We start from the raw sequence: 12,631 nt of genomic DNA, 5'->3' as shown, positions 1-12,631 counted from the left end.
ATTCAGTGCACAATCCCCAAATACACAGTCCTGGCCACAAATGCCTTCTTCGGGCCGCTTCCACACCTCCTCTGTGCTTCGTCCTCTTCCTCCCGACTCCAGCTCTGAATGAATGGAGACGGCCCCTTTTATACAGTTCCCGGATGAGCACCAGGTGTTCCCGGCATTCCTCCCTTGGCCACGCCCCAGCGTGGCGGAAGTGCCGACTGTCCTCCCGGCAGCTCTCCGGGTGTCACCCTAAATCTTTCCCCCAGCACTTCCTGGTGTGGCGGAAGTGCTGGGGCAACAGGTCCCCAAGGCATTGGGGCGCCTCCTGGCGGTGACCATGGGCCCCTACAGGGTAGGGCTTCCATGCCCTCAACCCGTGGCCCCCAGAACAACCAGGAAGACGGCCCCCACGTGATCCAGGGTGGGCTTTGACCCTCTTCCGGTCCCTCACGGTGTCCCTGACACATTATATCTATAACACGGCCACTGCAAATGGATGAGAGGAAACCAAAAACTTCAAGAATTAAACTGAGTACCAAAAACCCAGTAAGCCATTACTGAGTATTCTGTATGTTCAGATCTCATTAAATAGAGTGACCCGCACCTTCTGGTTTAATTACATAACTACAGCAAAAGCTGTGAAATTGAATAAAGAATTACTGAGTGCTCAATCTCATTCCACACATAACATGAAATGGAAATAAAAGACAAAACAGTGAACTGAGAAAGTCAATACAGAGGGATACATAATAAGAATGAAATAACCAACAATACACCGAGAAAAATTCAATAAAGAGTGTGAGCTAACGTGTGCAGCCGAACTAAACGTCTGCTTTTGAGCACAGCTTCAAAGGCCTCCCACGTCTGTTGTAAACTCATTTTCTCAAATTACAAGGCTATAATTAATAATTCTGATTGGGTGTCTTCAGGCAGTCTAAGAGCTAAAACAAATAAAAGAAAATACACCGCCTAATTTCAGAATCACAGCCTGAGAGCGGATATTCTGGAGCCTTATTAAAATAAGAGATTAAACATTCAGGTGCAGCCTCTGATAAAACTCTAGCTGAAGGCTCAAAGAGATCTGACCTCATGTTTAGGAAAATTCACAGTGAAGTCCTGCGGAAGGGAACTTCATCAACAAAATTTGAAAACAGGCGTGAATAAACCTCACCAGACCCCCACAGTGTGTGCGTGTTACAAATTAAATCTGAACTTGAAAGCAAAGTCTTAACTATACTGTGAATGAAAAGTGGAAAAAAAAACAAGAGGAAAACTGACTTTTAGGAATTTTATAACACAATATAGAAACTCCCTAGTTAATGGTGGATATCAAAATGCAAACTGGGTTAAACCTGGTGGTGCGGTGGTTAGCGCTGGCGCTTCATTACTCCAGGGAGTTCCATTTAAATCCCGGCCAGGGTACTGCTTATGTGGAATTTGAACAATCATGTCTATCTATCTATCATATAGTGCCTTTCACATCTATCTATCTATCTATCTATCTATCTATCTATCTATTATATAGTGCCTTTCAACATCTTCTATCTATCTATCATATAGTGCCTTTCATAATCTATCTATCTATCTATCTGTAATATACTGCCTTTCAACCTCAAATTAGTATAATCTGTGATGCAGTGACCAAGTCCCTCAATGTCCGAATTTGTCAACTTAGCATTGTTCTTTAAAAATGCCGTTAAGTTTTAATATACTTACTTAAAAAATGGTATAAATGAAATCAGATTACAAAACAGATTCTTTAGTGCAAAGACATCTTGCTGTGTCATACTCAAACGCATGTGCTGCTTGCTTCAAAATGGAGTGTTGATAATAATATAAAACAATACTTAATGTAGCCACTAGAGGTCCCCTAAACACACATTTTAATAGAGGACTGAACAACCCCCGAGTACCGCACTGTGAAACGTGACACAGATTGATGGAAGTTTGTCATCGTTCCTTTCAAAGAAAGATAATACAATTATACAGACAAAGAGAAGCCATCTGGAATTCTGTCCATGGACCCTCAATTTGGTCAAGGCAGGCTTGGACTCATCCATACAAAGTCTTGCAGCTTTCTTTGCCCATGCTACTACTATGTGCATATACAAAACTTTGCTTTTGTTCTATAAACTGCCCTGTAAATGCTTCATTTGACAGCATCCCTACACAATATTTGACTGATTGGTTAATTGGTAGAAACACCAGACACAATGCCGCTATACGCTAATATGTCTCCTTTTCAAATTTAGTCAGTCCACTTGCCAAAGAACAGAATGAGGCATATCATATCCCTAAATTTCGAGTCAGAGCACAATACAACTTTTCTTAAAGTGAGTGCCTCTAGCTTGACAAAGCATATGAGAGGATATTTTAGCAAAAAAAAAAAAGATAAAAGCAAAACACAGGCCTGCTAGTTCTGATAACACAACATACGCTGAAGTGAAATCACATAGCGCTGCTCTTAATGAAATCACAGAAGAGAAGTGTAATCAAATCTCACAGTGGCTCATAATAAAGTAACGAGTTCATTCCAAACAAAATGTCAAAGGAGTGTTCATTATTCTGCGGAATCGAGTAGAATTATTCAAAAGCAAACCGCATAGGACTTCTTATAAAATAAAATCACAAACTGTTGGAATTCTTGAGGAAAAACAAATGCTAAGCTAATGTTAGAAAATCAGACTGCACGGTTCTTTCTAAAATTCTGAAATGATTGTTTATGCATTGTCAAAAAGACTGTATAATAACATTATGAAGCATTATATATTAATTCTAATTTTATTTTCCCTTTAGTCCCACGGCTGAATACTTTTCCAAAAAATTCAGTTCTCTGGAAAGCACACAAAGCAGTAGGTTCACACTTAAATCAACATAAAATGCGTATTTATGACACGTCACTCAGTTTTATGTTCCATGAGCCTCTCCAGAATGTAAATTCACAAACTTACCGCATAGCTGTTTGTCTCATCACTCATAAGCTGAAAGGCACTTTCCAGAAAAAAACAGCTTGAAGTAGCCGAGGGGCTGCTAGTCCGTAGTGTCCAGTAGCACAGGGGTCGCCAAGTCCTGTCCTGGAGGACCACCATGGCTGCAGGTTTTCATTCTAATACTTTTTTAATAAGTGTCCTGTTTGTGCTGTTCATTAACTTCTTGGGAATTCATTTTAATTGACTTGTTTTTTAAACTTTGCTCCCCTGAATTTCTTCATCGTTCCTCTGAATTGCTTCATTTCTTTCCTTAAATGGCACCCAAACAGAAATGAAATGTGAAGTGAGTGAGCCAACAGAAGACCAACTAAGTGAGGACGTCAAACTCCAACCAGTTGCTCAATTAGGCGCCAGTTCTTGTTGTTAACTAAACTCGTTCTTTAATTCCATGGCTTGTTGCTGCTCTCGTGGTGCAATAGCAGACATTTTGGAAATTGTTCATTTTCTCTTTTCTAAGAGCTCTGATAAAATGTTTTGAGGACCTGAGAAGATCGACATCCCTGAGACCTTCATTTTTCTTTATTTTCATATATTGTATGATGGACACCAGTTGTTTTGGCTCACTTTGTATCTCATTATTGCTTGGCTGCTAATTAAGGAAAAAGAAACAATTAAGGGGTTTGAGTCTTCAAGAACAAGTCAGATCAAATTAGTTTAAAAGAAGTGAATTAGTAGCAATTAGCAGGTCACTAATTAAGAAAAGGGGTTAGAATGAAAACCTGCAGCCACTATGGCCCTCCAGGACCGGAGTTTGTGACCCCTGCACTAGCATGAAGTCCAGTCAGCAGCTTGTCTTCCACGGATCGATGTCTGCGTAGTCCTCCTGGGGTGAACGTTGCTGTAGGCATGTCAGCTATATGAGTGTGTTCAGCACTATGACCAGATGGGGACCGATCAGCTGATGCAGGTACTTGTCTTTCGTTTTCAATTTCCAGATTGTTTGCTTTATAATCGGAATTTGATAAGCGTCTGCATAGTCCTCCCAGGTGAACATTGCCATAGGTGCATCAGCGGCATGATCAGCTAGGGGACCGATTAGCTGATGCAGGTACCTGACTTTCATGTTCAGTCTCTAGATCACTTCTAGCCCAATGTCTTTCATAACGAGACATCAAGACAAGTTGTAGTAAAGTAATATTATTTATTTATTCATTACTAGCCAACCCGCGGCGTACCATACGCCGCATAATCAGGCTGGTTTTTTAATGATTTTTAAGCACAGGGAGAAAATTACCATTTGAAAAATCGGTAATGTAATAAATCAGCAAGAAAAGCAACATTGTAACAATGCACGGAACGAACCAACAGACAATCGTCCGTGACTAAAAACTGGCGGACCGTCCTCGCGCCTTCTCCTGCCAGACGTAGGGATGGGGGTGCACGGCGCGGAGTCTGGAACGGGAGGAGAGGTAGGACGTCCATTCCGCTCCGTCCGTCATGCTAGTCTACTGATTTCTCGTTCAGTATGCACTGCCCGCTCATGTGCCCTCCTCCAACTCGTCACTTGAGTCGTCGTCTTTACACAGTCCAGATGCACCTGTGACTGATGTAGACGTTTCATTGCTCTGTGTGGTTTTGGCCGCTCTTCTATATATAATCCACCAAGACACCCGACCACGGTAGTAGCGAGGTGTGTACAAAGGGTTGGGACGCAACCAGTGGGAGCGTATGAGTCGCATTTAGTGGGAATTCCACGGTTTGCAGCCCGAATGGGGTTCAACGGCTTACCCACGCCGGGTAGACACACGCTCAATCTCATGCATAATTATTTATTGAATGCTAAACACTTCTGGAAACACACGGTTGTCTAAAACGGGTTGGTGTGAGAATACAACAGTAAGCGAATGAAAAGATGGAACTCTGGAGAGAGCAAAATACAACACAATAGTGAACCCGCGGCATAACAAACGCTGCATAATTATTTATTGATGGTTGAACACTTCTGGAAAGACACAGTTGTCTAAAAAGGGAGAGTTTGAGGATACAACAGAAAGAGAATGAAAAGATGGAACTCTAGACTTTTCATTGCTCTGTGCGGGTTTGGCTGCCTTTCTATATATAATCCACCAAGACACCCGACCACGGTGGGAGGAGGTGTGAACAAAGTGCAGGAGCATCTAAGAAGACGCATGTTTGTCGCGGATGCGAATAGCTGTATGTAGCGTGTACAACACTTTGCTATGGTGCACGCGGTCGTGCGTGGTAACCGAAAAGTCGTTTTTTAAAGACTGCTTACTTCATTGTGTTTTAACCTCAGTTGTAAAGGATTGTTTTAAGGATCCCATGGGATACCCCTCGGAAACCGTTTCACACGCTGCATATGGCGATTCACCTCCGCGAGAAACATGCCTCTATGAACAGTCAACGTAGCTCGGAGGTGAATGACATGCACATGATATTAACCTGACCTGCACTGCATGTGCCCTCTACGACAGACAAATATAAATGACACCATTTTTCTGTGTCGTCGCCTCCGAGTTGGTGGGCGTGGCCCTGCGAGTTGTCGTCGTATCCAATGGTCTTGGAGTTGGTGGGCGTGGCTCCTTCCTGCATGCGCCATAGGTGTCTCATTTGTCGGTGGCTTAGTGAATCCACGCCCCTTCCGGCGTGCTTTTCGTGGTTGTCTTGCCTTAGTGAATTATATATATAGATTTTCCCTGTTGTTCTAAGGATGTCCTGTATTGTGGGAGTACTGAATTATGAATGGTGGGTGGCATGGTGGCACAGTGGGTAGTGCTGCTGCCTCACAGTAAGGAGACCTGGGTTAGCTTCCCGGGTCCTCTCTGCGTGGAGTCTGCATGTTCTCCCTGTGTCTGCGTGGGTTTCCTCCCACAGTTCAAAGACATGCTTGTTAGGTGCATTGGTGATCCTAAACTTGTCCCTAGTGTGTGCTTGGTGTGCGTGTGTTTGTGCCCTGCGGTGGGCTGGTGCCCTGTCCAACGTTTGTTCCTGCCTTGCACCCTGTGTTGGCTGGGATTGGCTCCAGCAGACCCCGTGACCCTGTGCTAGGATATAGCGGGTTGGATAATGACTGACTGTATTATGAATGCTGTATTGACATACTGTAACCAGCAGGGGGTGCCACTGAACATCAAACCCCAGACCTAATCATGCCAAACACACTTACAAGTTCAAATAATAGATTTTTAATCCTTCAAGCACCTTGTACCATAAAGTATAACAATATAAAATCACTGAATCTCTTTCCTTTCTCCTCCATTTAAGAGTCACCTGCTGCCTCCCGACTCTGAATCTCTGAGGTAAGGCAGCGGGCTCCTGTTATACTGGACCCAGGAGACCTGGCATGACTTGTGGGGTGCACTTCCTGGTTCATTGAGAGCCAGGGCAGTCCTCCATCAACAGTGCTTGGGTGGCTGCACTTCTGGACTCCAATTCCCATGAGCCCCAGCAGGTGTCCAAGCTAGAACTCCTCCAGCGGGCCTCTGCCACCTAACGTATGGGGGATAGAACTGCTCCTGGTTTCCGTTTTCTGCTTATCCATGTCCTGGCACTTTTCAGCTTGGCAGGTGGTCACACTGTCACCCAGCCGGGATGCCAGTCTGTCCTCCATGGCACTCACAATATGTATTAAATGGAGGATTAAGTATATCGACTCAGGCCTAGCAAGAATACACTGGTTTCAAAATTGGAATTCGATAAGTTAGAGTCTGAATCAGCAATAATATCTTTTGATTATAATAAAAAATTCCTGGGACGAAACAAGACTTTTTAAGAGAGATACTTTCACGTTCCGCGAGACGAGACTTTGTGCCAAGAGATTTAGGTTTTGAATTAAAGTGCACTAGAAGGACACGCTGCATAACACTCATTGCGCTGCTTGGTTGTTACCTTGTGTGGACTTCGCACGTTTCCACTGTGTCTTGCCATTTACATCAAAACGCTCCTATTATCCAAAGGCAAGGTGACTCGAGGTAATGTGTGTGTGTGAGTAATCTCGGTAGTACAGGGGACCCAGAAAGTGTTCATTCCGTTTGATCTCCGTTGATCATAAGACCCTACTAACTAAGGTTAAATCACTCTGTAGGTATCAGCCTGGGCTTGGCCTACCTCATATTTAGCTGAGGGCGAGTGTACGTCTGCTTCTGCCTCTTTAACTTGTGGGGGACCTTATCTTGTATCTATCCTCTATATATGTTACCACCAATGTATGAAAGGCAGGCATTGTATAGAATGCCTAGACAATATATAGAATGCCGAAAATTGGATGTCAAAGTATGAAACGTTTAATTTTTCACACATTTCCTAGGCATTCTATGCAATGCCAAAAGACAAACCGGCAAAGTATAAAATCCATCCATTTTCTAACCCGCTGAATCCGAATACAGGGTCACGGGGGTCTGCTGGAGCCAATCCCAGCCAACACAGGGCACAAGGCAGGAACCAATCCTGGGCAGGGTGCCAACCCACCGCAGGACACACACACAAACACACCCACACACCAAGCACACACTAGGGCCAATTTAGAATCGCCAATCCACCTAACCTGCATGTCTTTGGACTGTGGGAGGAAACCGGAGTGCCCGGAGGAAACCCACACAGACACGGGGAGAACATGCAAACTCCACGCAGGGAGGACCCGGGAAGCGAACCCGACTCTCCTAACTGCGAGGCAGCAGCGCCACCACTGCGCCACCGTGCCGCCCAAAGTATAAAATACTCTCGCTAATCCAAAAAAGCAATGAAGTGCAATTCAAAATGCCATTCAAGCCTTCCTTGTTTCAACAAGTAGGTTAATTTTTTTCTCTTATTTTTTTCAGTAAGAAAGTTCTGTATTTTATTTGATATTTTCTTTTTTCATTTATGTAATATTTAATGATATTAATAAAAGTAATATTTTACTTTTTTGTATGAAAGACAATTAATTGCAATTTACAATATTTTCTTTTCCTTCCTTGTTGCATCAAGTAGGTTCCTATTTTATTTTCTCTTGTTTTATAAAGTCTTATACTTTATTTTGTATTTTCAATAAAAGCCTTTTCACGACTCTCTTTTAATACTTTGCCTAAATAGCATTTGTCATTCTATATAATGCCTAGGTATTACATACAATGCCTAGGGAAAGTATATATAATAAAATAATTTGGATATTTCATACTTTGCCCAAAAACACCAGGAATTCTATATTTTGCCTAGGCATTCTATACAATGCCCGCGTTTCATACATTGCCAGTAACATAGATATAAAATCCTAAGCCTAAAAGTGCAACAGTGACGTTTTGATGTCACGTTTTTCGTCACGCTTTAAATTAAGCTTATTTTAAAACCTAAATATATATGTTTGGTGGCATTCTTTTCAGAATATATCGAACTTGAATGTGAAATTGTTAGATTTTCAGATTCTTATTCCGTTTTTAAATTATAAACTAAAAAATATCAAGAACTCACATCTTGTGAGACGAGACTTTGTGTAAAGAGATTTAACCACCGGAAATAAAAGACAAAGAGTAGATGACAAAGTAGAACATCGTAAAGAAGTCAAAAATGTTGGTGCGATACACATGCAGAGCAGGTTACATATAATGGAAGTACGAAAATTCAAAAGTCTCAAGAAAATGATAGGAAAGATCGCATTAGTGTAAACAAATGGAAATTATTACTCGGTGAAATAACGGAACAGCAAAAAGAGATGAAATATATTGTTTGACTTTAAGTTGGAGACTTATAGATTATCTAATTCATGTTACCATCAGAGAAAAGTAGTGTGTCTTCCCAGTGAAGAGGTGTTGAAGATTTGTTGTTTGGTGAAAGTGAAATCTACATACGCCAGCAGCAGAGACGCGAAGTGGCTGATGTGTAGCGCAGGCTGAGGGGGTTGGCGAGCGGAGTGAGCAGGGGGTGAATATATATATATTTTATAAATAAATAATTTGCACAGAGTATTTTCTTTCGCGGGCGGCACAGTGGCGACACAGTTAGGAGACCCGGGTTCACTTCCCGGGTCCTCCCTGTGTGGAGTCTGCATGTACTCCCCGTGTCTGCATGGGTTTCCTCCGGGTACTCTGGTTTCCTCCAAAAGTCCAAAGACATGCAGGTTAGGTGGATTGGCGGCTCTAAATTGTCCCTAGTGTGTGCTGTGGGTGTGGGTGTATGTGTCCTGCTGCCCAGGATTGGTCCCTGTCTTGTTGGCGGAGATTGGCTCCAGCAGACCCCCGTGACCCTGTGTTCGGATTCAACGGGTTGGAAGATGGATGGATGGATTTTCTTTTGCACATTCGCTTTGCTCTCTCACCCAATGTCGATGCCATTCTAGACGCAGTTTACTTTACGCTACTCATGCACACGTAGGGATCAACGAGTCTAACAGTCCTCCTAGCAAAGAGGGTCTTACCCCTAAGACAACGGGGAGCTTTAGTGAGTGGGTTCCAGTTGAAAGAGGCCACTGCCATCCGAGAGGCCACTCATAATCACGGACACACCCGCTTCAAGATTCAAAATGACGTACACCTCACCTAAGGTAAAGCACATTACATGAGAGGTTTTACATCATCATGTTCTTATTCGTCTCATTAAAGAACTAAGCCAACATACATCAATGTGTGCAAAAGTAAGCACCCCCTTTAATCCGTTAGATTTTATAACCACATTTAGCAGCAATAATTAAATAAATAATCGTTTTGTATGTGTTTGTAAGCTTCCTCCATCATATCGGAGAACTTAAACAAATCAACTTATTTCCAATGAGATAAGACAACACCAGGAAAAGGGAATACAACCACCCCCCATCAAAGCCAACAGGCACAAGTTAGTACAAAGATCGGTCTCTTTCGGTGGAACTTTAAGGTTTAAGTAAAAGAAATTTGCCCCAATCATTGTCTCAGTTTTTCACAGCAAATAAAAATACGATTATTTAAATATTGTTATTTTATGATGATAAAAATTAAATCAAATCTCATATTTGGAAAATCCAAGAAAAAAGAACTTGCATAGTTACTAACCTGATGATCTTTTCTGCTGAAAGCTGGATCGAAGTCTTCTGAAATAATCCCACTGAAACAAAGAAAATAAGAATGTGCATTTTAATTGACTCGATGTCCATAAAATAGCAATTACTGACTCATTTTTATTTTAGCACACAATAGGTGAGGGTTAGTATCACATTATAACTGTCATGTTACTTATGTTTTAGTGCTAATGACTAACAACAGAGATGCGGTCTGTACTGTTAATCAGCAGCTCTAGTCAGGGTGTGCTACACTGAAGTAGTGAGATTTAAAAGATTTAAAAGCTGAGAACGAAGGGGCATCTCTTATAGTAGCAGGAAGACCACTCCACAGTTTAGGGGCCCTGTAACTAAAAGCTCGACCTCCCACTGTTATTTTATTAATCCTTGGAATCCTAAGCAGACCGGCATCTTGAGATCTTAATGTGCGCTCTGGTTTGTAAGTCATGATAAGTTCAGACAAGTAAGCCAGACCTCGGCCATTTAATGCTTTATATGTTAAAAGGAGGATTTTGAAATCTGCCCTAAACTTAACCGGGAGGCAGTGTAAGGATTTAAGAACTGGAGTTATGTGTTTTCGTATTTTCTTGTTCTAGTAATCATTCTTGCAGCAGTGTTTTGGATTAACTGGAGGCTGTATGAAGAACAATTTGAACATCCAGTGAACAGCGCATTGCAGTAGTCGATCCTACTAGAGATAAATGCATGAATTAATTTATCTCAATCCTGTTTATTTAGAAAGTGACTTAATTTCCCAACATTTTTAAGATAGAAGAAACATGATTTGAACAACTTTGTAATGTGCGCTTTAAATGACATGGTAGAGTCAAAGAGAACTCCTAGAGTGAGGGCTGATCATCATGATCACATCTGGCCATCATAATGATCTAAGAGAACACATGAGTCATCAGACCAGGCTGCCTTCTTCCATTGCTCGATGGTCCAGTTCTGACTCTCATGTGCTCACTGTAGGTGTTCTTGGTGAGGGGCAGCGCACTCTGACATGTCTGTGGCTACGCAGCCCCCATACACAGCAAGTTGCAATGCACTGTATGTTCTGATGCCTTTCTCCATTGGCCAGCAACCCCTTATCAAGCCGGGTCATTTTTGCTAATTCGCTTGTAATTCGACCTCTCCAAATTAGAATCATTGCTGTTATTGAACTATCTGGAGTATAAACACATGTTTGGTCTCTTTGTAAAGGTAACATTCTGTAGTTTCACCCTTTTTTTGTGAAAATAAAGCTGCAGTAGGTAGGTGGGGACAGAAACACACTATGTACCAACAGAATAACTTGTTGACTACTCACATTTCAAGTTTGAAAAGAATACCTGTAAAAATGACATTTTTTACACCAGTTTTTATGTGGGCATGTCCAGGTGCTTTTTAGAGGGACCATTATCCACATTTTGGAACGTATGGAAAAAGTGTAATAACTTTTGAATGCTTCAACCCACAGATATCAATGAGGGCTCTACTGAAAGCTTACACCTAAAGGAATCTATATCTACACACAGTGTCACTCTATTAGTTATAAAAATAATAAAAACAATACAAAATACACATTTCTATGTAAAAATAGTCAATACAAGTCTTATGGGCCAAAAATATATATATATTTTTTATTTTTTACTTTTTTTTATAAAATGCACACAAACTATATACATTTCTTTTACAAACTGTTACAACACAGCTCAGCGTTTTTCCATGTGCCACTTGATGGCAGCAATCCCTAGCTGGCAGAAAGCACAAGGGCGTGTCACATGTCGCTCTCTGCCATTAGACGTCTCCTGGGCCGATTGATTAATTTCACGCTGCGTACATGCCTCTAATACTTTTAATCGAGAGTGTATTTACGTTTATCTGTACGTTTATTCATATTTAAAATGCGAAAAAACTTGGCGAAATCACAATAAACAACCACGCACCAAGTCTGCAGACTGGCACAAATGCCACCTTCATGCAGCTCCGATCGTTTTGTTTACAAGTTAGTATGGCAAGTTACATATCAAAATGCTCGGCTGCTCATTGGCTGTAAGTTTTGAGTGTCACTCACAGTGTCCAATCAAACTAGTAGATTCTACCAGGGTTTGGAGTTGTACGTCATCGTTCAGCTGTCTGTGACACTCGTTGGCTATACGAGGTGCCAGTCAACCCCAGACCCGTCGTAATTGGCCAACTTAGGTGTCGATCAGAAGCTAACACTTCCATGTTACATGGTTATCGCCAACAGAAACAAATTACGTCTGATATGAGCAATAGAAATGAAAAAAAATTACGTAGCTAGTCTCAAGTTATGAAACGTTTTCTGGAGTTTTTGTCCCTTTGAGGATATATCGTGTGTTTTGGACCTAATCGTTTTACTGGATTATATTCGCTGGAGCCTTACGGACAGAATGGGATCAATACTGCTCGGAAATATTGATGTTTGACTTGCAGAGAGTCTTCAAAGGTAGGGAAAGTCAACTCTTAAAAGTATGTACTTCTCTGTAAAAAAGGCTTTAGTGTCAGTGCTGTGGTCGTTGTGTATCAAAATGGTTTATATCATCGGTAAGACGAGACTTTGAAGTTTCATTTGATGGGTAGTATGTCGAGATGCATGGCAGATGGGCATGCACACATTACTGTAACGTCGTCAAAACGCTGTTATGTCCCGGGACCGGTACGTGTGCGTTAAGTTCTTTAGCAATTT

The 12,631-nt window shown here is 41.8% G+C and overlaps 1 protein-coding gene across 1 annotated transcript in view; it reads right to left on the bottom strand.

Moving 5' to 3' along the window:
• march1 (membrane-associated ring finger (C3HC4) 1) overlaps nucleotides 1-12,631 on the bottom strand; it is a 493,069-nt gene that overhangs the window by 275,195 nt on the left and 205,243 nt on the right. The window contains exon 2 of the mRNA XM_039757996.1: nucleotides 9,935-9,986. The gene's annotated coding sequence lies outside the window, so the exon portion shown is untranslated. The remainder of the gene's footprint in view (nucleotides 1-9,934; nucleotides 9,987-12,631) is intronic.

Source organism: Polypterus senegalus, chromosome 7 (assembly GCF_016835505.1).
Source record: "Polypterus senegalus isolate Bchr_013 chromosome 7, ASM1683550v1, whole genome shotgun sequence".
Taxonomy (NCBI): domain Eukaryota; kingdom Metazoa; phylum Chordata; class Cladistia; order Polypteriformes; family Polypteridae; genus Polypterus; species Polypterus senegalus.
Note: the sequence above shows the minus strand (reverse complement) of the source record. Positions and strands in the feature narration are given on the sequence as shown.